The sequence below is a fragment of the Peromyscus eremicus genome, chromosome 17 (genome assembly GCF_949786415.1).
Source record: "Peromyscus eremicus chromosome 17, PerEre_H2_v1, whole genome shotgun sequence".
In the NCBI taxonomy this organism is placed as follows: Eukaryota; Metazoa; Chordata; class Mammalia; order Rodentia; family Cricetidae; genus Peromyscus; species Peromyscus eremicus.
Window position 1 is genome coordinate 47,562,727 of NC_081433.1, and position 25,645 is coordinate 47,588,371.

The 25,645-nt window shown below is 36.0% G+C and overlaps 2 long non-coding RNA genes across 2 annotated transcripts in view; one reads left to right on the forward strand and one right to left on the reverse strand.

The window, feature by feature from the left end:
• Positions 1–21,987, reverse strand: part of LOC131894355 (uncharacterized) — a 60,801-nt gene extending 38,814 nt beyond the window's left edge. The window contains exons 1-2 of the long non-coding RNA XR_009374897.1: positions 21,828–21,987; positions 18,567–18,606 (exon numbers count right to left, since the gene is read on the reverse strand). This is a non-coding gene — a long non-coding RNA (uncharacterized LOC131894355). The remainder of the gene's footprint in view (positions 1–18,566; positions 18,607–21,827) is intronic.
• A 95-nt stretch (positions 21,988–22,082) lies between these two features.
• LOC131894330 (uncharacterized) lies at positions 22,083–25,320 on the forward strand. Its single transcript, XR_009374887.1, has 3 exons — positions 22,083–22,240; positions 23,509–23,903; positions 25,176–25,320. It is a non-coding gene; the product is annotated as an uncharacterized LOC131894330 (long non-coding RNA).
• The last annotated feature ends 325 nt before the right edge of the window (positions 25,321–25,645 follow it).

Below are 25,645 nucleotides of genomic sequence, written 5' to 3' on the forward strand. Positions count from 1 at the left end.
AGAAAAAGAAAATTAAAAACTGTAAAAGTAACACAGGAAGAAAAAAAAGGACAATGTCCATAGCGTACCAGGAAAATGAATAAAGAGATTGCAAAGACAAATAAATTAAACAAAAAATGTAAAACATGGACTGTCATTTTTCTTCTGTGGTGCAGCTGCTGATCCATTGTCCTTGCTTCAGGAACTAACCTCTGACCCACATACCCTGGTGCAAGAAAATCTGGATCAGTGGGTCACACTGATGTAGCGGGACTTCGGAAGAAGAAGGGTTACATACAAAGAGGCTGAGGATGACAGGTGGTATTCAGGGGTGAACATGACTAAAACGATTTACTTTTTTGAAAGTGTCAAAAATCAAAGCACTGAAAATAGTATTGAATTTAAAGGGGACTGGAACATATATCCCCTGTGTGAACATAATGCACATGAACAGTTTGTAAGGGATGGACTTGAAATTACTCAGAAAGAGTGAACATGGAAGCAAAATAAATACACAAAACAAAAAGTAAAAATTGTCACTCCTCAACCATCTAAGTAGGTAGAGCACACACCTAAACATTATGTGATGTTAAAATATATGGACTGGAAAATGTAGGGGAATATAATAAGACATAAAGAACATTTTCCATAATAATAAATACATTTTAAAATAATTATCAAAATCTACACATTTGTGGTGGTATTGTGTTCCCCAAAATATTGTGTACCTTAATAAACTTATCTGGGGTCAGAGAACAGAAAAGCCACAAGATACTTAGGCTAGAAAATGTTAGCACACGCCTTTAATCCTAGCATTCCAGAGACAGAAATCCCTCTGGATCTCTATGAGGTCAAGGCCACATTGGAAACAGCCAGGCATGGTGACTCACACCTTTAATCCCAGAAAGCAGCCTTTAATCCCAGGGAGTGGTGGTAGAAAGCAGAAAGGTTTATAAGGCGTGAGGACCAGAAACTAGAGGCATTTAGCTGGTGAGGCATTTGGCTGGTTAAGCTTTCAGGCTTTCGAGCAACACAGTTCAGCTGAGATTCATTCTGGATGAGGACTCAGAGGCTTCCAGTCTGAGGAAACAGGACCAGCTGAGGATCAGGCAAGGTGAGATAGCTGTGGCTTGTTCTGTCTCTCTGATCTACCAGCATTGACCCCAATAACTGGCCTCGGGTTTGATTGTATTAATAAGAACTTTTAAGATTCATGCTACACACCTTTGTAGCGTGTATTTCTTTGTCTTTTCTTTCTCTCCTAATATTGAAAATGGATTTTTTTTCTCACAAAATATATTCTGATTATAGTTTCCCCTCCCTCTACTCCTCCAAAATCCTCCCCACACCTTCTCCCATCCAGATCCATTCCCTTTCTTTTTGTCTCTCTTTAGAAAAGTACAGGTTTCTAGGAGATAATAATAAAATATAACAAAAGAAACAAAAACTCTTCACATTGAAGCTTGATAAGACAGACCAAAAGAAGGAAAAAAAAAAGAACCCAAGTGAAGGCACAAGAATCAGAGACCCACTCATTATACACTCAAGAATCCCCTAAGAACACTAAACTGGAAGCTACAATACAAGCGCAGAGGACTTGGTGCAGACTGGTGCAGGATCTGTACATACTGTTTTAGTCTCTGTGAGTTCATGTGGGCTTTGTTCTGTTGATTTAGAAGTCCTTGTTTCTTTGGTGTTCTCCATTCCTTCTAGCTCTTAAACTCTTTCCACCCTGGGGTTTCCTGAGCTCTGAGTGAGTGATTTGATGGAAACATACCATTTAGAGCTCTGTGTTTCAAGGTCTGTGTGTGTGTGTGTGTGTGTGTGTGTGTGTGTGTGTGTGTGTGTGTGTAAGTGTATGCATCTCTCTCCCTCCCTCCTCTCCCTCTGCATAATATCTGATTGTGGGTCACTATATTTATTCCCATCTGCTGCAGAACTCATTAAATATCATTCTAGTTTTTGTTTGTTTGTTTTTTTTTAACCAGTATTATTTATATTTACTCTATGTCACTCAGCTATCTAGCCGGTGGTTCTTGGTCACCTAATGGGCTCCATCTCTTGGAGTGCCCCTTAAATCCAATCTGTTATTGTTTGGTTACTCCTAGGAGCTTTTTGCCACCATTGCCCTAGTATTTCTTACAGACAGGACACCATTGTAGGTAAAAGGGTTTGTGGCTGGCTTGGTTTTTGTTTCTCTTTTGGTAACATGCAGAATACCTTACTGTACCAATGATGCTAGAACATAGGGGTGAAGGCTCTATATAGGCACTAGCTCAACCTCTCCATGATTGATGAGTTGTATAGGTGTTGTCTTCAGCAGTGGGGCCTTGTTGTCACTTTGTGAAGAGCAATTGTTGTCTTGGCAATAACCTAGATTGTTTGGTGATTCCCCTGGAAGCCCTTTGTCCAACAACTCAATTAGGTTTAACTCAATCTTGGCATTGAAAGCTTACTTTGCTGACAAGAGAAGTTCAGTTGGAACTCTGTCTCCCACATCTTTTGGTGATTTTATTTAGATCACCTTCATATATGCATATATTTTAGGAATTTTCTAACATATTAAGTTTCCATACTATGCCTCAATTGTTCCTAAATATTGACTATCTCCCTGTATTTCATCCCTTCTCCCTTTTCTTATCTGTTAAAATGATTGTTAGAAAGAGGGTAAACTAGACCCAGAGACCTAGGATAGAACCAAACAGGTTGGACGGAAAAAAAGAAAAAATGTCAATGTAGTGATGCCTAATGATATTTTGCTATACTTGTAGACTGGTGCCCAGTCCAATTGTCATCAAAGAGGCTTCATCCAGAAACTGATGGAAGCAGATGAAGAGACCCACCGCCAACCATTAGGGGAAAGCTCAAGGAATCCTGCAGAAGAGGGAGAGAAAGAATTGTAGCAGCCGGGGGCGGGGGGGGGGGGAAGGACACCACAAAAAAACAAAACAAAAAACAAAAACAAACAAACAAACAAACAAAAAACCTCACAGAATCAATAAACCTAGGCTCATAGGGACTCACAGAGACTGAACTGAAAAAAAGAGAGTCTGTGTGGGACTGACTTTTGCACTCCGCATGTATGTTACAGTTGTGTAGCTTGGTCCTCTTCTGGGACTCCTAACAGTGGGGACAACATCTGTCTCTGACTCCTTTACTTGCTTTTGGGACCCTGTTGCTCATACTGGGTCACTTTGTCTAGCCTTAATACATGAGGAGGTGCTTAGTCTTACTATAACTTGATCCGATATGTTTTGTTGATATTTATGGGAGACCTGCCCTTTCCTAAACAGAAACAGAGGGAGTGGATTACAGGTGGGGTGGGAACAGAGGGGTGTTGTGGGAAGAGACTGGGAGGAAAGCAGAGAGGGGCAACTGCAGCCTGGATGTAAAAATTAAACAGATAGATAAGCAGGTAGACAGACAGACAGACAGACAGATAGATAGGTAGGTAGATAGATAGATAGATAGATATAGATAAAACAAAGAATTGAAACTCAGAAGAAATGTTAAACAAGAATTGACTAACTTCATTGTGTTGGCTTGTATGTTAGTATTCTACATATGCATCCAGAATGAACTTTTCAAATGAATGCCTCATTTGCATGAGTAATATAAGAGATATTTGGGTAATTGCATCCCTGAAAATAGTTCACAAGACAACTTATACTAGAGGGAGTTTAATTCTGGTGTAGTTTAGCACCAACTGTGTGATGCAGATTCCAACTGATCATAAATGGAGATACAATTTACATTCAATGGGTGGGTGCACACAAGCTACACATAGATATTCTAGAGAATCTGATGAAAGATTTGAGATTTTGTAATTATACTGTGGATGTAACATGCTGATTGCAATCAAGAGCAATATAGTCGAGGAAGCAGTATTTTTTAGGTTTATTTGGTTTTTCATCATATTCTATGGCATGCATGTAGACCTTTGCAAAATAAATGTATGTACAATTGCAAAGAACATCAAATTATAACAGCATGAGTGTACACGTGGATCATACAAGCTTACTTTGTTTCTACTTTGCTTCTAGTCTTACTTATGTGCATTGTTTTGGCAATCATGCTCTTCACGTCATAAAAAGGAACTGTTTCATGTTATAATTCCCCATAATATAGCATATAAACAAAAGGTATATAGTATATAATAAATAAAATATGTAATGTAGAAAATATCTCTTTTCTGAGGAATAAATCTAAAGAGTACCTAATAGAATACATAATAAAATGATTTGTCCAACTTACATAGATTCCTTGTGCACACTTGTGATGCTTTGTTTCACACAGCTCAGTTTTGCTTATCCTGTGTTTATTTCAAAGCTGTGTGTGTATAATCCTATCATTAGTCCAGTCAGCCATGGTTTATTCTCAGGCATCCGGTAGAAATGTTAAGTAGTAATACTTACTATGAACTTCATGTCCCTCAATCTTTGTTTAGACATCTTGGCTTCAACTTAATTGTTTGTTTGTTTGTTTGTTTGTTTATTTATTTATTTATTTATTTTTCAGTCTCAACTGGCATAACATTACCTTTAGAGCTCTAATTTCTCTACTACTTTTGGCTGTAAAAACAAACTGGCAGTCAATTTGTGTTGTAGCCTTTCAGTCAATGTTTAAAATGTTAACAAGGAATTTGGAATATTAAAAGAAAGATAATCTTGCTTCATACTTTGACATATGCTTATTTTATTTAAACTAATTTTATATTATATGCTTAAAATAATCAGTTTGATTTGAATTTAATAGGGTCAAGCTGAGTTATTTGGATTTTGTCACAGGGCCATCTGATAGGTGTGCCCACTGAAGGTAGATCACATTGTTCTGTCACCGTTGCCTTTACATTTCACTTGCCTTTCTCAATAGATTGAGGGATTCTCGAAAGAAACAAGTAGTGTGGAATTTATTTCTGTCTCTTAGCAGCTAGTAAAGTTCTGACTTCACAATGTTTGAAAAATCTGAGGAAGAGGATATGGTTTTGCTTGCACCTAAGCCCTTTCCTCTCAGACACTCAGACATACTTTCCTCTTCTTGCTGCTATTCCACCCAGACTCTGTCTTGGCCTCAGGGTCTAAAAGCTACACATTGTCGACCATTTTTCTTTGGTTCCCTAAAGCTAACTTAATTTACATAAGGGGCAAAGATTAATCACATCACACTTGTGAGTAGGTTTGTAATAAATGGTACCTAATTGATACAGAAACCTGAGGCATTTGCTGCACATTTGTCCTTTCAGAATTTTAAAAGGACATGGTCAGAATTCTATTATAGTTTTGATAAAGGAAGATAATTCCTGCCACAGTTCACTGTTATCTTTTTCTTCATTATAATTTTAATGTCAGTGATGCATGATAGACAACAAAACCAACCAAATGTCTTTCCAGATAAACCAAAGTCATTTTGTATTTTAACCTTCTAACATTGTATTTCTTGATTTAATTTTCTGTTCTTATCCATTAAATATCAAACTACTGAATAGATACAAGATTTTAGAACAAGTTGTTGATTCAAAAATCAAAAAAATTGTGAGTGGAACATAACAGAGAGAGTGAACAATTTGGAGAAGCTTTCCTGTGCATGCTAATGCTAATCGTCATGTTTTGACCAAATATTTTAACCTCTGTTAGGCTCAGTATTCTCATCTGAAAATGGAAAAATAATGATATCCATATCACAAAGAATTATCCAAATTCACTTAGCTGATATCTATAAAGACATTATAATAACTATTATACAGTGGATGTCGTACAAACCTGTGGACTTGACATTTTATCATGCAATGTTGTACTGTGCTTCATAGATAGTTTTTTAATCAAGTGAAGGTTTGTAGCAATGCTGTGTTAAATAAGCCTGCCAGTACCCCTTCTCCAATGACACAGGAGATAAAATTTTTAAGCAAAAGTATCTCATGTATTATAGCTATACCTTATATAGTTAATAAGTTTTGTCTAGCATTAATCTAATTTTTATAAGAACTATGTAACAAAATGCATGTGGGTCACTATTTTAATGCCAGCCTTATGGTAGTAATCTGGAACTGAGTCTGTATTTTCTCTTAAATATGTCCATATAAATGTCCGTTAAAGAAAATATATATGACTTTGTAAAGTCCTGGTAAGTTTCTATGAGAATAGTATAATAAGTTTTTAAGTTCTTGATTATTTTAGAAAACAGAGTACATGTATTCCTAGATCACAAAATTTTGCTGTGGGATGGTCTGTATGTGCTCTGATTGGTCAATAAATAAAACACTGATTGGCCAGTGGCCAGGCAGGAAGTATAGGCGGGACTAACAGAGAGGAGAATTGAGAGAACAGGAAGGCGGAGGGAGACACTGCCAGCCGCTGCCATGACAAGCAGAATGTGAAGATACCAGTAAGCCATGAGCCACATGGCAAGGTATAGATTTATAGAAATGGATTAATTTAAGATATAAGAACAGTTAACAAGAAGCCTGCCACAGCCATACAGTTTGTAAGCAATGTAAGTCTCTGTGTTTACTTGGTCGGGTCTGAGCGGCTGTGGGACTGGTGGGTGACAGAGATTTATCCTGACTGTGGGCCAGGCAGGAAAACTCTAGCTACAAAATTTAATGAACTCATGTGATCCAAAAGTTAAAACATGACTCCTTTTCCTGAACCACAACTTCCCAAAGTTAGGGAACTTCCCACAACTTCCTAAATATTAAATGTGCAAATTATCAAGAACAATGAAATGTAACAGTTTTCTAAGATTGTACTTATTTTTGACTTAACAAACTGGGATAAATATTTTGGAAATTATGGGTGTAGTAATCTAAATTAACTGCCCTTACTAACTATAGTAAAACCAACATCTTACTATCATTGTTTATAATGTGAGTAGAAAGTCCAAGTATTAAATAAAATGAGCAGTTGAGAAATATCAATAATTATTCATTGAATCAACAATATTTGCAAACATGAAAAGTTAAAAATCTCAATTGATTAATATTGTGTTATACTTTGGTAAAGGATTATGTGCTTAAGTCACCAAATCATAACTATGGCTTTAAAATCTGGGCCTTGGAAATATCTTCTGAAAAAAATATACAAAAATATATTTAATATGAAATATTGTATTTGCTTATCTGATGATAACAAAATGTAATTATAAAAACAAACAGCAAAGAAATTCCCCACGGTTTTGAATCAATGAAGAAACATTTTATTAACTTTCATAATTAGCTAGGGAGGTATGACATGCTCTTGAGGAAGCTGGAGAATGTGATGCTACAGATCATTCAATTTTTAGTGTATACATTCTGTGTTGTAGAATATTATTTTAAAACATGTTGCATTTGTTTATGCTATGGAACATTTGTTTAATGTGCAAAGATGTGTTACATTCTTTTATGTTGCATGTGTTTAACTCTGTGAAGCTGTGTTACTATGCCAGTCTAAAACACAGGATAGTCTAATAAAGAGCTGAACGCTCAATAGCTAGGCAAGAGAGGATGAGCAAATGAAGGAGTAAGAAAAGAATGGGCAAGCCACCCAGTCACAGAGCAAGACACAGAATGAGATGGATAGAAAAGATATACAGAAATAGAGAAAGGTAAAAGCCCAGAGGCAAAAGGTAGATGGGATAATTTAAGTTGAGAAAAGCTGTCTAGAAACAAGCCAAGCTAAGGTCAGGCATTTATAAATAAAATAAGCTTCCGGTTGTGGTTTGTTTGGGATCTGGGTTACAGGCTCCTCAAAGAGCAAAGAGCCAAAAGAGTGGACAAACAACAACAATTCTATAACTTTTCTTTTCTTTTTTTTTTTTTTTTATCGTTTTTCGAGACCGGGTTTCTCTATGTAGCTTTGCACCTTTCCTGGAGCTCACTCTCTGTGAGTTCAGGCTGGCCTTGAACTCACAAAGATCCACCTGCCTCTGCCTCCCAAGTGCTGGGATTAAAGGTGTGCACCACCACCGCCCGACCAATTCTACAGCTTTTAAACAGATCAACTATTCCCTGGAAGAGGGAGGAGTGGGTTTGTTTACACTAACTACATCTCAAATAACTGAAGCTATATGAGGAGTACCCTGCCTTGTTATGTCTTCCAGCTGTTCTAATGCTAATTTATCTTTGCATTCATTGGTGTTCTCTTTAAGTTTTTCAATAAATACAGTTAGCATTATAGAATTTCGTAAATGCCTGTTTGCTAAAGCAATTTACATTTGAGTTATGTGCCTTTAGTGGAAATGTATTTTATATTTTTAGCAACCAATCAAAGAAAATAACTATTAAGCATTCATCTCCTTTAGAAGAGGAGTATTCTAAAGTCTTTGGAGAAATAAATTGTAAAAATAACAAATTAAACATGAATTTCAAATCATCCTGGACTCAAGGTTTTATATGGCCTTGCTTCATCCCTTCCCTTCAGTCTTAGCATTTTCCCTCTCCACTTGATGAGGGCTTGGCTCTCATCTCACTTGTGTTTCTATATTCCTAGAACACACCAACCTTATATTCATTAAGCACAATTTATTTCAGTTCCTTTGGTTTTCTACAATCACCTTTATATTCAGAATTGATGCTCTTGAGTTTTCAAGTATTTCTCCATTCATATGAGATAATGTCTTTAAAAATGTATGATAGAAATAGCATAGTTCTCAGGATTTCAATTTTTACTTTGTGTGTGTTTGTGTGTGTGTGTATGTGTGTGTGTGTGTGTATGTGTGTGTGTGTGTGTGTGTGTGTGTGTATGTGTGTATTTGTTTGAGTCAGTGTGGGTAGATCCCAAGGATTGAACTCAAGTCTTGAGGCTTGACATCAGGGCACTTTACCTGACCTACAACCTCACTGGTCAAATTATGAGAACCGCTTAAGTAAAATAAGAAATAATTGGCAAAAGTTGTTTATTGAAAGAGTGCTGTGAATATTGCTCTGTATAAATAGAATGATGATTGGCCAGTAGCCAGGCAGGAAGTATAGGCAGGATAAGCAGAGAAGAGAATTCTGGGAACAGGAAGGCTGAGTCAGGAGACGCTGCCAGCCACTGCCATGAGTACCAACATGTAAGATAATGGTAAGCCACGAGCCATGTGGCAAGGTATAGATTTATAGAAATGGGTTAATTTAAGATGTAAGATCTTGATAGCTAGAAGCCTGAGCCATTAGGCCAAACAGTTTAAATAATATAAGAGTCTGTGTGTTTATTTTATAAGTGGGCTGCGGGACTGTGGGGGCTTGGCGGAACCTGCAGAGAAACTCTCCAGCTACACAAGAGTATCAGATGCAGACCAGAGGTTGAGTCTAAAATAACATAGAGTAATTAGGAAGAACAACAGTGTCCTTTCTTGACTTCTTACTTTTCCTTCTTGCCTTCTTACGGCTCTGTGTGTGTATGTGTGTGTGTGTGTGTGTGTGTGTGTGTGTGTGTGTATGTGTGTGTGTATGTGTGTATGTGTGTGTGATAATTTCATTATCTAACCACCAATTAACATGGCAATCATATGGCTTGAATTCTATGCATCCTCTCCTTTTAGTCCACTAGATTTTGTTACTCTAATTTCTTTTATAAGTACTACCATTTTATGGTTCAGAAAAAAGTTCTGAAAACAAATTTGATACAGTTTTTATGAGTCATGAGTGTCACAGAGGCTAATATTAAATCTTCAGCACTTTGTGGATTAAACTTACTGGAAGTGTTGTTGATACTTTTAAATAAAATTTTGCCTGAACTTTCTTAGTGTAAATAAGCCACATTATTTTTCTTCTTTCAGAGCATCTTGATTTTACATAGCAACAATCAAGTCTTGCATAATGTGTAAGAATTAATTATTCCTAATAAGAGTTGACAATAAAATAATTACAGATCACATAATTATATATATTATATATATATATATGTATACATATATGCAGTTATTAGTCTCAATTCACTTTTCCTGGTATCTCAGCTTACACACTGTCTACAGATAAGATTCTAAGTGGATTCTATGAAGTCTTTTGCTGCCATACTCACACTAAAATGTCATGTGTGTTGCTGATGGAACATGGATTGAGTTAATCTGGGAAGAAAATAAGGAAGGCAGTTTCTGGCTAGAAGGGGAAAGTAAGAACACAGTAAGCCCCTTTTGTTATCTCTCATTGCCTTGGATTCCTTGTTCTACAAGTCATCAACTCTCCTCCTCTTTGTAGCTGCTGCTTTCATGCATATTCGATTATGTAGAAGTAAACAAACTGAACTGAGCATTATTTTACTCATTCTAGAATCATTTACCAAATACATTTATACATTTCTGTACATAATTATATTCAAGTATTTCCTGTGATCATACTTATCTATATTTACAAAGGAATATGTAATCTAAGTTAACTTCTTTAATATTTGCAAGGTATATCTATATAAATTCCAATGGTATAATCCTGTGACTTTAGGGAATAAACATATTAATATTTTATACTCTTTAGGTAATTTTCAAGTTCATGATGAAATTAAATGCTAATGATTTTATTTATTGAAAATATATAGGTCAGAATTTACAATTTTACATATGATGAGACTAATGCCCAAAAATGCTGCTGGGATTAACTTATACTCAAGGATAAAGGAAAATGAAAATTCAAAATATGTTTTTCTTTTAATATACATATTTGATTTCATATAGCAGTGGCATATATTGACAGGATGTAGGGTAACATTTCAATATATATTCAACATGTATTCAACAGATCTGTATGATTTGTAGGTCTCATCTTAAAAATATATTGTTTTGTGTGAGTTGGGAACACTTGAAATCCTCCTTATTAGCTTGCTGTGGGATGGTCTGTAAGTCAAATGTGTTGCTGATTGGTCAATAAATAAATCACTGATTGGCCAGTGGCCAGGCAGGAAGTACAGAGAGGAGAATTGAGAGAACAGGAAGCTGGGTGAGAGAGACACTGCCAGCTGCCATGATGAGAAACAGCATGTGAAGATGCCGGTAAGCCACGAGCCATGTGGCAAGGTATAGATTTATAGAAATGGATTAATTTAAGCTGTAAGAACAGTTAGCAAGAAGCCTGCCACGGCCATACAGTTTGTAACCAATATAAGTCTCTGTGTTTACTTGGTCGGGTCTGAGCAGCTGTGGGACTGGCAGGTGAGAGAGATTTGCCCTGACTGTGGGCCAGGCAGGAAAACTCAAGCTACATTAGCTATTGAAACTATTCCCTTAATTATCCCAGTCATGGTTTTCTTACTGTTCCTTTACACTACTATATTACAAGCATGTTCATTAAACTTCTAGGCGCTCTCTCTCTGCCCACTCACATTCTTTGCAGACTCTGGTAATCACTGTTCTCTATGAGAAAAGCTTTTTTTTTTTTTTTTTTTTTTTTTTTTTTTACCTTGTTTAAGTGAAACTCTGGTGTTTGTCTGTTTGACTTATTTCACTCAATGTAATGTTCTTCAGTTCCATGTGTTAAACTGCAAATGATAGACTTTGCACCTTTTAATGGCTGAAAATTAACTTTATAGTTTTGATCACTTAAACTTGCACAACTAAAATGAGTGTTTCATCTGATATGTGTGTGTTCTCAGGGTGGGAGGGAAAAGACAGCTGGAATGTGGAGGTGTTTGTGAATCAATTGGATTGAAGAATGGCACAGAGAAAATAAGCTGGACATATGTAGTTTTAACCAAGTAGGCTCATTTAAGGGGACTTTCAGTGTAATTTTAATTTAATTTAAAAGAATAAAATGATCAATTTAATGAGGAAATTTAACTCAGTCACTAATCAAATTTACATTAGTCTATCAATACTCCATTAACAATGATATTTTGTGGTATAAATATTGTGAAGCCTAAATCTTTAATTGTCATATACCTTATTTTTTAGCTACAGTTATAATTATTGCCTCCTTACCCTCTTTTATGCATTTTGTCAATACCTTTATCAAAGCTCAATTTTTAGGGTTCCAATCCAGCCTCAGTTTATCATGTGGGTGTTAACAACGTCTATCACCACTGCAACTTCTTTTGCAATGTGTGTATGCACACACATATGTATAAGTTTCATCTCCTCTTATCTTTTCTAAAACCCAACATAGCCAATACCAAAAGTAACTCCATTTCATATGAAGAATTTACTCCTAGAAAGGGTTGATTCAAAAGAGTAAGATACCCTTGACTAGAAATTAGGTGATCTGGATAGAGGCCAAATTGTCTCAGCAATAAATTGCCTACTTAAGCAGGCATTGGATTTGTGCTCAAGGAAAGAAAAATATGTTCATTCTTATTTTCACATATTTACCTATGTTGATCATAAATTAACACATTTTTTCATTAATACTATAATTTGATCATATTTTTTTTGCAACTGATTCTGATTCTTCCCCCCATTTCTGGTAATGTGATATTTAAGTTGTCCTATACACACCCAAAAAGAGATCAAAAGCTTATGTATTTTTAAAAAAAAGAATAAGAAATTGATCTCATTAAGTCTTTTATATATATTTAGTTTAAAATAAGTAAATGTTACTGTGTCATCAGAAGCCATTTCATTGCTATGGTCTTTTATCAAATAACAGTTGCAGATTTTTTCCTCTAGAACCAAAGATCTATCTAGTCTCAAGCTCTTGGATGTTTTAGTGTAAATTATGGTTTCCCTTTCATGGTGTGGCCTTTAAATATAAGAAAGTGATTATTTATTCTCATAACATTTGTGATCACATTGTACCATGTATCTTGCAGTCAGGTCACTGTTGTAATTGGCAGGTTTTGTAGCTAGTTGATGTTGGTGATTTCTTTTCTCTTCTGCTAGTGTGTGCAGTAACTTGTGGCAGCATGACTATTATTCAGAAGGAATTTGGCTTCTAGTTGAGCACCAGTTCCTTTCATCCATGTTTGATGACATATCTACATTGTATCTTCACCAATTAAGGCTTACAATCATGTTATGTACAGTGACTAGTAGCCTTGGCAATAGCCTGTGGTCTTTTTTGTATCCATTGTGGGGACAATGGTAGTGGGTTGGATTTGGAAAAAAAAATTAAAAGGGGAATATGATCAAAATATATTGTATAAAAATAATTTTAAATAAATATTTACAAAAAGAAAGAATTAAATGTTATTACTATAGTACTATAGATAGAGGAGGTCTTTATATCAGGGAAGTATGTTTATTAAGTTTGTAGTGAGCATGCTTGATCAAAATTTTCTCATATGCTGTTAATATATTTTTGCTTTGTGCTATTTTACCTCTACTCCAAACAAATTGCTTGAAGTTAGAAATTTTTCTGTATGAGAAATAGATAGTGATGGTCACATATAGACAATATAGTCATGTGTATATAAATATTTGCGAACATAGTCACATAATTCTTGGATTAACCAGTTGAGAGCAAAAATACTCCAGTAGCAATGACCTCATCTAGGAGCTCTTTCTATGTGGAAAGGGCTGCCCATTGCAATAGTACAAGAAATACATGCATATGAAAGAAATGGTACTGTAAGTTTATTCTGTAATGACCCATGCTATTATTACTGTGTTTTCTATGTGACTCATTGTTCAAGAGAAACTTCACATACATCTTCTTTGTTAGAAAGGAATTACATGTGTATAATCTTAGAGTAACTGAAGAAGTTGACTAAATTGCTGAAGGATGCTAGTTGTTATTAGCCAGTTTGCTGACCTCAATTAGTAGAACAGAATTTGTTAATGATTTAATTTAAACATACAAGCAGGTGTTTCGTGAGACTCTTTTTTGTTTGTTTGTTTTATTTCATCCAGTGCAAAACACACTTTTTTGGCTCTTAGTGATATATCAGTGTCAAGAGGATTAATTCAATCCAACCTTTATCATGCTGAACACTGGATTGCATAAATTTTCATGTGTCCTCAATTAATTTATTTGCTTTAAAGATTGTGTAAGTGCTTGTGAAGGATTTGTGGTGTTCAAAACATGTAATTCAAAAATTAAAACAAACTTTTTTTGAAAAAAATTATAGGATATAATAGAATATTTAAGTTATTTTAGTTTATCTTTTTTATTTAATTATTTTTCATTTTACATATCAATCACAGTTCCCACTACCATCCCTTTTCCTGCTCCCCTGCTCCCCCCTTTCAGTTAATCTTTTCAAGCTCCCAAACATTCATATTTTCTTTTCACTGTGAGTCTACAGAGAATTATCAGATGATAAAGTAGAACAGTCCACAGAGTACAGACCACAGATAATCACACTTGCTGGCTTTTTTCCTAACCCTCTTAAGCTTGAGTGTGTGATACTTCTGAGATGCAAACATGAGACATGTGTACAATTAAACCTCCATCAAATGTTTATGGTGCATTTTCCTCAGTTCCTTGCTTTCATTAAGAAGATTCCAAGACCCAGGAATGCTAAGGCAATGGGGAAAAAGTAGGTAACCTACTTAATGTTTTGAGGATGATTGAGTATGATATCCAATGTTGTACATTTGCATACATGACAAATACATTGTGTTGTGCTATTATCTTTGAATATTGACATCATTTCTCATTACAGTACATCTTACCTAACTAAAGTTGTTGAGTCTCTAACTGACCATATTGACTCATACTTAGAATCATAACTTTTCTTCAATTTATTAAATAATACTCAGTGCATTCCAACTCTAATCCATCATTGCTTGAAAATCTGCCCATGATTATAATTTCTAATTTTAAGAGTAACAAAATACATTAGAAGAGTTGAATTTTAACTTATATTTGAGCAACACAAAGGAATTAAATTTAGGGAGCACTGACAATGATTCATATGTGTTGCCCAATATCAGCTTTTGCTTCTTGCAGTTGTAGCCAGAGAAATGAAAGGGACATTTGGAAAGAAACAGATTGCCAGAAATCACTGTATACTGTGTGTTGTAACATTGGTAGCTTTCAACCTCAGACTGACAGGGAATTCAATGACTATGACTGGGTAAAATTCAATTCCTCTGTTATATGGAAAACCCCTATGTAGGGTTTTAAGATACATATTCAGCTAGCAAAGGGTTCACAATGTGCAGTGACTGCTGTAAGCCAAACAGTTATGATCTATTATGGACAAACTGTTATAGACACAGGTTTAAGTCAAACTTAGTTTAAAACAGAATAATTTTCCCCTCAAGCCTGAAATAAATGCCGATGTTATGCTATTTTGCTTTTGTTTTCTATTTTATTATTTTTGTCTACGTGGGGTGTGTTTGTGTGCGTGTGTGTGTGTGTGTGTGTGTGTGTGTGTGTGTGTGTGTGTGTGTAGAACAAAGGACAGCATTCAGAAGTTGGTTCTCAACCTCTACCATGTTGGGGCAGTGTCTTTATTATTGCTTGTTGCACAGAGAACTCTAGCCTAGCTACCTAAGAACTTCTGGCTAATTCTCCTCTCTCCACATATCCTCTTTCCCAGGAGCTTTGAGATTACAAATGTGAATATACACAGTATCAGAACTGTGTATTTATATGAGTTCTGATCTCAGGTCCCGGGGTTTGCATGGAACATGCTTTCACCCACTGAGTAATCTGTCTGACTCCCTTCATGTTCTTTATTAAATAGATAATCAAGATGATAAGCCTTACATGATTGTTTATCCCAGCTTATTTTCTTTTGATTATTGTCTTTGTCTTAATTGGTGCATTTATAAGAATTGAGGTAATGTCAACTCAGGCATCTCCCATTTATTTAAGGAGACAAGGTCTAACTATGTAACTGAGGATGGTCTGGAACTCACTATGTAGCTCAAGATGGCGTTAAACTCAGGATCTTTCTTCTTCAATAACAGTGTTGGGAATAGAGGTTCAGTACCTGTTTTTAACTGCATTTTTCATTAACCAATTTTCTAAAGCATTATCAGCATTTTTCTTACAAATGAAATTGAGTATGCTGCTATCTTCTTTAAAATTGCCATCTCTACAGTTCCTAGCAATAGAGAGTTAGAAAATTTCTGGTGTGATCTTTGATATTTTTCCAAGTGTTTTACCCTCTACTTGTCAGTAATTGCTTGTGTGGCCCTTTTGTAGTTTTCACTTAATTCATACATGCTCCTCTGTACGTATTAACTCTTAACATGCTCACTGTTTTGGGTAGACAAGCCTGGTTTCTTCTAGAATAAAGAAGAGCAGGCCGTTTGAAATACTATTGAGCTGCTACCTTCCCCTGAAAGAAAATTTCATGCTGATTCCAACACTAAACACCCCAAGCTGGAAGAAGTGTGATGTTTTTATATTAACTGAGTTTTCATTACTTATAATAAAGTTCTTGGCGTGTGTCAGATTAGTGTCTCCTTCGTTTCATTTTTCATGAGACGGTAGAACACTTGACAGCCAGTTCTACCTTAAGTCATATCTCTCACTTTAAATACATTCTCAATAAATGTGTAGAAAAGGGGAAGTTGGAGATACAGCTGAGTTCACAGAGTGCTATTCAAGCATGAAGAACTGCGTTCACATCCCCAGCACTCACATGAAAAAATGACCACTGTGGCAGGTATATGTAGACCCAGTGCTGTAGAAATGGATAAAAGCAGGTCCCTGGAGGATGTAGAGGAGCCAGTCTATCCAAAGTGGTGAAATCCTGGTTCAGTCACAGTTCCTGCCTCAGATAATAAGGTGTATAGTGATTGATAAAACACACCCTACCTCTGGTCTCTACATGTACACGTATCTGCATGCACACACACACACACACACACACACACACACACACATATATATATATGAGCATATCCATACACATACCATGAAATCACTTATATACACATAGATACACACACACACATACACAGAAACACATACATAAGTAAAGTAACATACAACAAGCAATCTACTTATTATACCATAATAATAATAATGTAACAATCTACAATAATAGAACAACTTGAAAAGTACAACTGTCACAGCTGTTTTGTACCAATGTACATAGACACAGGTCTATGAAGCCTCCATTCACAAATCATTAACTCCGACCTCATTCTGTTACCTCAGCTACCAAGCTGGCAACATACTTAAGGGAGAGAAGCTGGAGCCAAGGCTGATTAATATATCTCGTGTGTGGCTGTGCTAAACTAATAATCTAGTGGGCAGCCAAGAATTGCTGGAGGTTTAAGAGGAAATGTACATTAATGTTCTTCCTGCTATTTATTTGCTTAGTTCATTACTCATTTGAAAGTACATTTCTCAGTTGAGTTATTCATTTGTAATTTTCAGTGAAAAACCATATACAGTTTCTATCATGAGTGTACAGAAGTGGCTAAGTTAAAACATCCAATAACTAATACTGGCATATTATTGCTTACACATAAATGCAAGAACTGTTATGGTTTTTATAGTGATAAATTGATTAAAAATAAAGAATATACTTGGAGAATTATAGGGCAACATCATAAGTGACAGATTAATCAATGTAAGCTTGCCAGTTAGAGTGTCAAGGAGAACCAGATTGTTCAGATGTGTGCTGGCTAGTTTTATGTCAACTTGTCACAAGATAGAGAGAGGGGAGTCTTAGTTGAAAAGGTGCTCCCACAAGACCAAGTTGGAGGCAAGCCTGTAAGGTATTTACTTAATTAATGATTTATAGAGGAAGGCCCAAGCTGGTGGTCCTGGGTTCCAAAGAAAAACATGTTGGGCAAGCCATGGGAAGCAACTCAGTAAGCAGCACCTCCCCATGGCCTCTGCATCAGCCCCTGCCTCCAGGTTCCTGCCCTGTTTGAGTTGCTGTCCTGGCTTCCTTTGATAATGAACAGTGATTTTGAAGTATAAGCCAAATAAACCTTTCCTCCCTAAGTTGCTTTTAAGGCCTTGGTGTTTCATTGCAAGAATATAAACCCTAATCAAGACAAGATGTTTGGCTTCTTTAAATGGTAATTTCATAACAACACATATAAGTTATGTGTAGTAAAAGTGATGGTGCAGCTTTTAGCTTTGTGTATCAGATAAGCCCATATAAAGAAATAACATACATTTTAGCAATGGATACGGAAGAACTGAAAAAACATTCATGAAAAAGTAAGCACGTATGTTAATGAACCTCACACAGGAATTCAACCTCTCTGAAATTACCAAGCCTTAAAACGTACTGGAGGACATCAGAAATAGCCCAGACTGACGATTATAAGCTTTATCTTGGAGTTCAATTCTGAGATTTTAGAAAGTACAAACAGAACGTCTCAATGGTTTTGGAAATAAAATGGACATATTCATAAAATAGAAACATATGGCAAAGATGTTGAGTTGAATGTTCGAGAAACTTTCTTCGTGATATAAAGTCATAGCAATCAAGGCAAAGAGCAGCATTGGTTATTGCACAGACTGCCAGGAATAAAGCAAATCCTGATTACATCAAAATTTTCAAAGTTAATGAAGAAATGGTTTGTGTTTGCCTATAACCAGATGGGCCAAATTAATGTTGTATGCATTAGGATCAAAATAAAAATCTCTGTTCCAAGACTCGTAGTTTCCCTTTAAAGGCATATCTTTGTTTTCTTTTCCTACAAATCTCAGAACAAAAAAATCAAATGTTCAATTAATGCTCTCAAGAATATTTTATTATTTTATAAGAAAATTGTTCTACAGTTCATGAACACTGGCATACCGATCAATGACTCTTGGTCATAGGTTAAACTGTACTTACATTAAATAATGGCACTTGATGATGGTTTCCCATGTTTGACCTGCATTAAATAACCATAAATCAGCTTTCAAACTTATGATCTATTTTGGAGACAATATAGAAAAAAGAAACAAAAGATTCTACAAATAAAGTTAAAAATCATACTACCTAGATGATAGCAGCACTTCAATAGCACAAAATGAAAAGGGTGGTTTTTAAAATGATTAAGAGAAAGTTCTATTTCTGAGAGTCAGGACAATGTTGAATAACAGAGTAGAGGAACAGAGAGGCATTTGATATAGTATTTATATTATATTTTATATTATTTAATACATTTATAAAATATAGTATAATAACTTAATATAAATGAAAGAAATGATTAGATGCTTAAATCCATAAAGATTCCTAGATTTGGAAAATAGTAATTATAATATCCAGCAGAATGGCTGACTTGATGTACTTTCATAGGAAACTTGTAACACATCAGATCAGTTGTTACTAAAGAATTAGAATGAGGGATCTGATATGGTGAGATTTAAGAAGTAAACACGCTAGATGATGAGATTTAAAGATGTCTGAAGAGTCACCTCAGTGAAGTACCTTATTTAATGAATATCTGCTATAAAACACACACCAGAACCAGGCACCTTGACTCTGAGAAGCATTATAAGAAAATAGCAAGATTAAAATTGTTTGGGGGTTTCTGTTGCTATGATAATGTACCATGACTAAAAGAAACCTGGGAAAGAAATGGTTTGTTTATTCTTACAACTCAGGTAAAACTCTATCACTGAGGAAAGTCAGGCCGGAACTAGATGCAAGAATTGAAGCAGAGGCCATGGTGGAACACTGTTTACTGGCTTGTTAATAATGACTTGTTTGGGAAGCTGTCTATTATCACCCAGCCAGGGGTAGTACCATCTTCATTGAGCTGGACCTTCTCACACCATTCATAAGTCAAACAAATGCACTACAGGCAGTTCTTTGGAGGCATTTTCTCAACTGAGGTTCTTCCTCCCAGATAAGTCTAGCATGTGTCAAGTTGATAAAAACAAAACCAAACAAAAAAAGGACAGGGATCTAATAAGCAATCAGTAACTTAAAGTGGATAATCTGATGTAACCAGTATCACAAATGTGTAGAGATTCCTGTGGATGTGGCTCTGGAGCGAGCATGACGATTCAAGTCAGATATCAAGAACATATGTAAATTATGCATGACAATGCTGATCCCAAAAAGATAATAACTATGATTAGATATGAAGTGTTTTCACTCTGTAAAAATTATTTAGGATAATTTTTACCTGAAATTGAACAAAATAATGAACTGTCCCTTAACATTGAAAAGGAAAACAAGTTTCATATGACTTTGAAAAAGCCAAAAACTATCCTTGCAATTCTTTATGGTTACCTTAAGAAAGGCAAGGTGAAAGCAAAACTTGGAATTCTTTTAATCAAAAGAAATTGCAAGTGATCCTCAGCTTTCTGTCAGTGTGAGCCTCCTCGTCTCTGTACATTGACTGACTCTTTTACTGTAGGAGATCTAACTTTTCACACAAAATTTGTTTAAAGGTGATAGTCGAAAAACGTAGAGAGACAACTCAGTGGTTAAGACCACTTGTTGCTCTTGCCATTGAGATCTTAGCATTCAAATTAGACAGTACAAAATTGCCGGTAACTCAACTTCCAAGGGATCAAATGCCCTCATTGAGCATCTATGGGCAACTGCATGATCTTGGTGCAAATACAGAAAATCAGGCAAACCACATATATATGTAAACAAAAATAAATAAAGTTTAAGCCTTTACATCAGTAAATTTTACAAAAATTATATCTGTTATAAAGAACCAAGGTACAAAAATATACATTTCCCTAAGTTAAACATAACATTGGTAGAATAAACTATATATTAATTTCCAAGATGTTAAGTTTAAATAAGCAGTGTAGTTTCAGGTTAAAATATTAAATAGAGTTTCCCCATAGTAGGCAGTAGGTAGAGAGTATAAAAAATTCTGAATGCAGTGGTGGGGTATTCACTTCTACTAAATTTATGTGAACTATGCAAAGCAAGTTTCTATAAAACTTCAATGTCTTTAGTAGTTTTATGAATTATATGATCTTTTTGTTTAGGAATGACCTATGTTAGAGAATTAAGCATACATTTCATTTTCAATTACTCTAATACAGTGATTTTGTATTAACAATAGTACGTGATCAAGTTTAGTCTAAAATCTACCCATTTCTAAAAAACATGCTGTGTAATTTACATTTTCACTGTCACTTCCTATATTGAAATGCTAGGCTGTTATTTTCATGTGTGACCTTTTGAAATACCCATTCAATTATGCTTTTAATAACATTAAAACTTAAACAGTGTAAAGGAATGTTTTCAACCAGAAACGGTTGCTCATGGGTCTTGCTTCTTCGCTTAATTCCTTCCTATACAGTTAACAATTAAATTTATTTTCAACTATCAATTTTATAAATGAAACCACTTGGAAAGCTGTAAATGTGAAAATATTTTACATAAGATAAACTAGAAAACTAAAACTGGTTCTTGGACTAGATCTGTATTAAAATGCCAATGCTGACCTTAACAATGGATGAAGTATTCCTGACTCATATGTTGTGTTTGAAATGTTACAGCAATATCTGGAAGCATGCCTTCCTACTTGTTCTCTTATAATTTGGGATTCTTGTTTTTTCCTTACTAAAACATATGGCTAGTCCCATTATTTATCAAATTCAACAAGCATTATGCTTTCTAAACTGGTGCATTGCAATTTACCATCAGCCATTTACACTTATATTTTCTTCCCAATTCTCACTAGTATTTCTTTATACAAGCCATATGAAATATATATTAGATCATAGAAGTCTGTTCTTTAATTTCAAGTATGTATTATATGTCTGTTAATTTGAGCAATGTTATCATATTCATTTTCTAATTCACTAATTCTCCCTTCTTGTGGCATAAAACTTGTGGGAGTAACCAACCTATACCTGATTTGATTTAGGCCCACCCACTGGATAGAACCTATACCCAACAATACTCAGATGACCAAAAGCATGAGACCAGATCACCCAGGGATCTAGTGTGAAATATATATATATATATATATATATATATAATGTTCTAAAAACCAACCAAACAAACAAAATAACACACAGTGATAACATAACTCCAAATGACATCCTGATGTATTTGTGGATTAATGCCTTGCTCAGCTACCATTAGAGAAGCTTCCTCTTGCAACAGATGGGAACAAATAAAGAGACCCACAGCCAGAAATTATGCAGAGTTCGAGACCTTGGAACAATTAGGTCTAATTGGGATGTCTCCATCAAACCCCTTTCTTCAAGGCTCAGGGAACTCCATAGGAGAGCAGGTAGGAAGATTGTGAGAGCCAGAGGGAGGATGGCAGGAGAACAAGGTCCTCTAAATAAACATGATGAATGCTTCTATGACGTCACAGAGACTGAAGCAGCATGTGAGGGGTCTGCATGATGGGTGATGGTGCTCTGTATGCTGTGAATGTGTTCCTCTGATTGGTTGATAAAAAAAAAATGCTGATAGACCAGTAGCCAGGCAGGAAGTATAGGTGGGATAAGCAGATGAGGAGAATTCTGGGAGAGGAAGGCTGAGTCAGGAGATGCCAGCCTGCCATCCAGGGAGCAGCATGTAATGGCACACAGGTAAAACCATGGAACACATGGCAACATAGATTAAGAGAAATGGGCTGAGTTTAAGTGTAAGAGCTAGTCAGTAGTTAGCCTGAGCCAGTGGCCAAACAGTTTTATTAAATATGAGTCTCTGCGTGCTTACTCGGGTCTGAGCAGCTGTGGGACTAGGCAGGACACAGGAAAACCTTCAGCTACACCTGCATGGGTCTGTGTCAGGTCCTCTGAGCATGTATTATGGCTTCCAGTTTGCTGTTTGTATGGGACTCCTGAGTATGTAAACAAGTGGGTTTCTGATTCTAGTCCCTTCTCTGGGACTCTCTTCTTTCTGTTTGTCTTGTCCAGTTCAGATCTGCTAGTTTTTATTTTGTCATTATCCCTTATAAACTTGTTTGATTTCTAATGATAGTCAGAACGGGAGTGAATCAGGATGGGAAGCGGTGTTGGAAGGAACTGAGAGGAGAAGAGAGAGAAAAGGAAACCATAATCAAGATATATTAGATGAGAAAAAATCTATTGTCAATAATAGGAAAAGGAGAGAAAATACCATGTTAATAGCCCAAAAAAGTCACCACTCTGAAAACATGGACTTTAATTTGTACTAACATTATTTTTCATCACCATGCTACTCTCTTATTTGCCTGTGATTTTCAACCCTGCATCTCATATTTTTTACAACATGCTTCATTTATATCCTTTTAATGATGGTAAATGCTTCCTTAAGGCAGTATATTTCAATAACAGCAGCTATTCATTTACGGTTTTCTTAATCACCTCATTTCCCATTTGTAAGACCAGAATGAGCAAGTAAACTGCTCTGTCTTGTGTGTCTTACTTCTACAAAAACTCTGTTGTGTGGTTACTAGTGTTAACTCGAACGAAGATTATATAATGAAAAAGACCAAGCTTAGCAAGGAAAAATGTTAGAGGAGAAGAGGAACACCAGAAAGTAGGTTGGAGCTAAGTCTTGTATTCAAGGAGATAAAAGAAGTGGTAACCTCAGGGTGAGATCCCACCCAGCTAAGTCTCCAGTTTGTGAAAAGGAATTAAAGAAATTCTTAGAGCCAGGTGTGGTAGTACACTTGGAAGACAGACGCTAGCAGATCTCTGAGTTTGAGCCCATCCTGGTCTACAGAGCAAGTTCCAGGACAGTAAAGCTTAGGGAGTGAAGGAAACTACGAAAATCAGAGTGCTGATGAAGATGTAATTTAATAAGGGAGCCATGTTCCCACCCCAGAAAGCAACAGAACTTGGCAGCCTTGGTAACATGATTCTGGTTTTAGAGTCAAGGATAGAAGAAAGACATAATGGAATCTTCCTTCATGACTAAGGATAGCCTCTGAGGCCAAGCATGTGTCAGCAGTCTCCCTGAATTGAAGCCTAAAAAAGCCTTAATTGCATGAACCTGTGAAGTTGAAACCTGGATTGCCTTGGAGACCTCATGATGCTGGAGATGCCAGAGCTGTGGGATACCTGCCACAGCTGCTAACAGGGAGTGGAACCAGCCCAAGAGAAAGAAATGTATTGAAGTCAACAGTACTGAAAAGAGTTGGAGATCTGAAGAGCATGTGGACATCATACATGGACATGCAGAGTTTGGAGTTCAACCAGCTGTTTTTTTGGCCTTGCTTTGGTCCAGTATTTCCTCACTATGGTCCCTTCCCTACATTTTGGAATGGTAATGTATATCCTATGCCATTACATGTTGGAAGTTTGTGATTTTTTTTATTCTAATTTTTTAGGGGATTGCATGAATCTCAGAAGTTAAGAGATTGCATGAATCTCAGAAGAATATTTGAATTTCAAACTTTTAAATACGTTTGGGACTGTTACAGACTATAGGGACTTTTGAAGTTGGACTGAATGCATTTTTGCATTATGATACCGATACAAGCCTTTGGTGGTCAGAGAGTGAAATGTGGTGGTTTGAAAGAAAAGGGGTGTCACTAAAGGAAGTGTGACCTGTTTGGCATATAGGTGTGGTCTTGTTGGAGGAAGTATGTCACTGTAGAGGCACTATGAGGTCTCATATATGCTCAAGCCACTCCCAATGAGACAGTCTACTTCCTGTTGCCTGCAAGTCAAGATGTAGGACAACTGGCTACTTTTCAAGTATTATGTCTGCCTGTATGCCAAAATGTCACACCAAGATGATAATCGACTAAACCTCTGCAATTCTTTTTAAGAATTGCTGTGGTCATAGTGTCTCTTTACAGCAAGAGAAATCCTAAGACAACATGCAAACATAAAAAAAAATCTGAACTAGGATCAGTAAACTGTACTTATTCCTATGGAGTGATACCTACTATGCAACAACCTGGCATCTCAGCTCTTTTATTATCATTAGCAAAGGGGGTGGGGCTGGGTAATATTGGTTGGAGGTTTTGTTGGGGTGCAGCTTCCAATTGCAGTCATCTGGGAAGGTTTAGATAGTTCCCATGAATCTGAAGCACTTGGGTCTTGTGTATGTCTGTGCCCATGTCAACAACACACATTTACTCAGGATTTCTTCTGCTCCCCACATTAAAAACCCCTTTCACAGAAGTCTGTCTTCATATGCTTGAATTCATCTAAGCTTCGTGGTACCATAGTCAGCCAACCATCTGCATCTCTCACATGACAGTTTGAGGTTCATAGGGTCCTCCTGGTGAGCCTCAAAGTTGTAATCCAAACTACTGCTTGTCCTTCAACCACAGCTAGTCATAGCAGCTAACTTCCTGCTCTCCCTACTTCCATAGTCTCTTAGTTTTCTTACTGTTTCAATTCTTCAGTCCCTACACCATTTACATTTTCATAACTTTATTTCATTTTTAGAATATCAGATTTCTGACTCTTGTTTTAGCCTTGGTTGCCATACTCACAAAGGAGAAGATCAATCAATATTAATTACTAAAAACCTTTATATTTATTCACGTGCTCAATTAACCACAATTCTTGTGCTATATTACAGAGTTGCTGAGAATATCTCTACAGGAAATTCTCATCCACACTGAAGTTGAGAATTACTTCTTGAAAGTGGAGCTTGTCAAAGCAAAACCTGTCTGCTGATTTTCTAAGAAAGGATTATTGGAACACAGTTATGTCTTTCCATTTAATTACTTATGGTTGCTTTGTTACAATTACTAAGTTGATTTGTACATAATAGATAATTTATGGTCTTAAGAGTCTAAAATGTTGACTGACTGTACCAGCTACAGTTTGCTGATCCTTGGCCAGACTATCCCACAGTCTAATATTGGGTGTTAAATGATACTGTAAAAATTTTCAGACTGTTATAACAACTGGCCATGAAAACAGATATAAAACATCCAATATGTTACTGAGACTACTTCTTTCCAAATATGTCCCTCTCTCCTATGTTTCTGAATACATTATAGCACATTGCATGAAAAACCATCAAAATTGAGAATCAGAACTGGG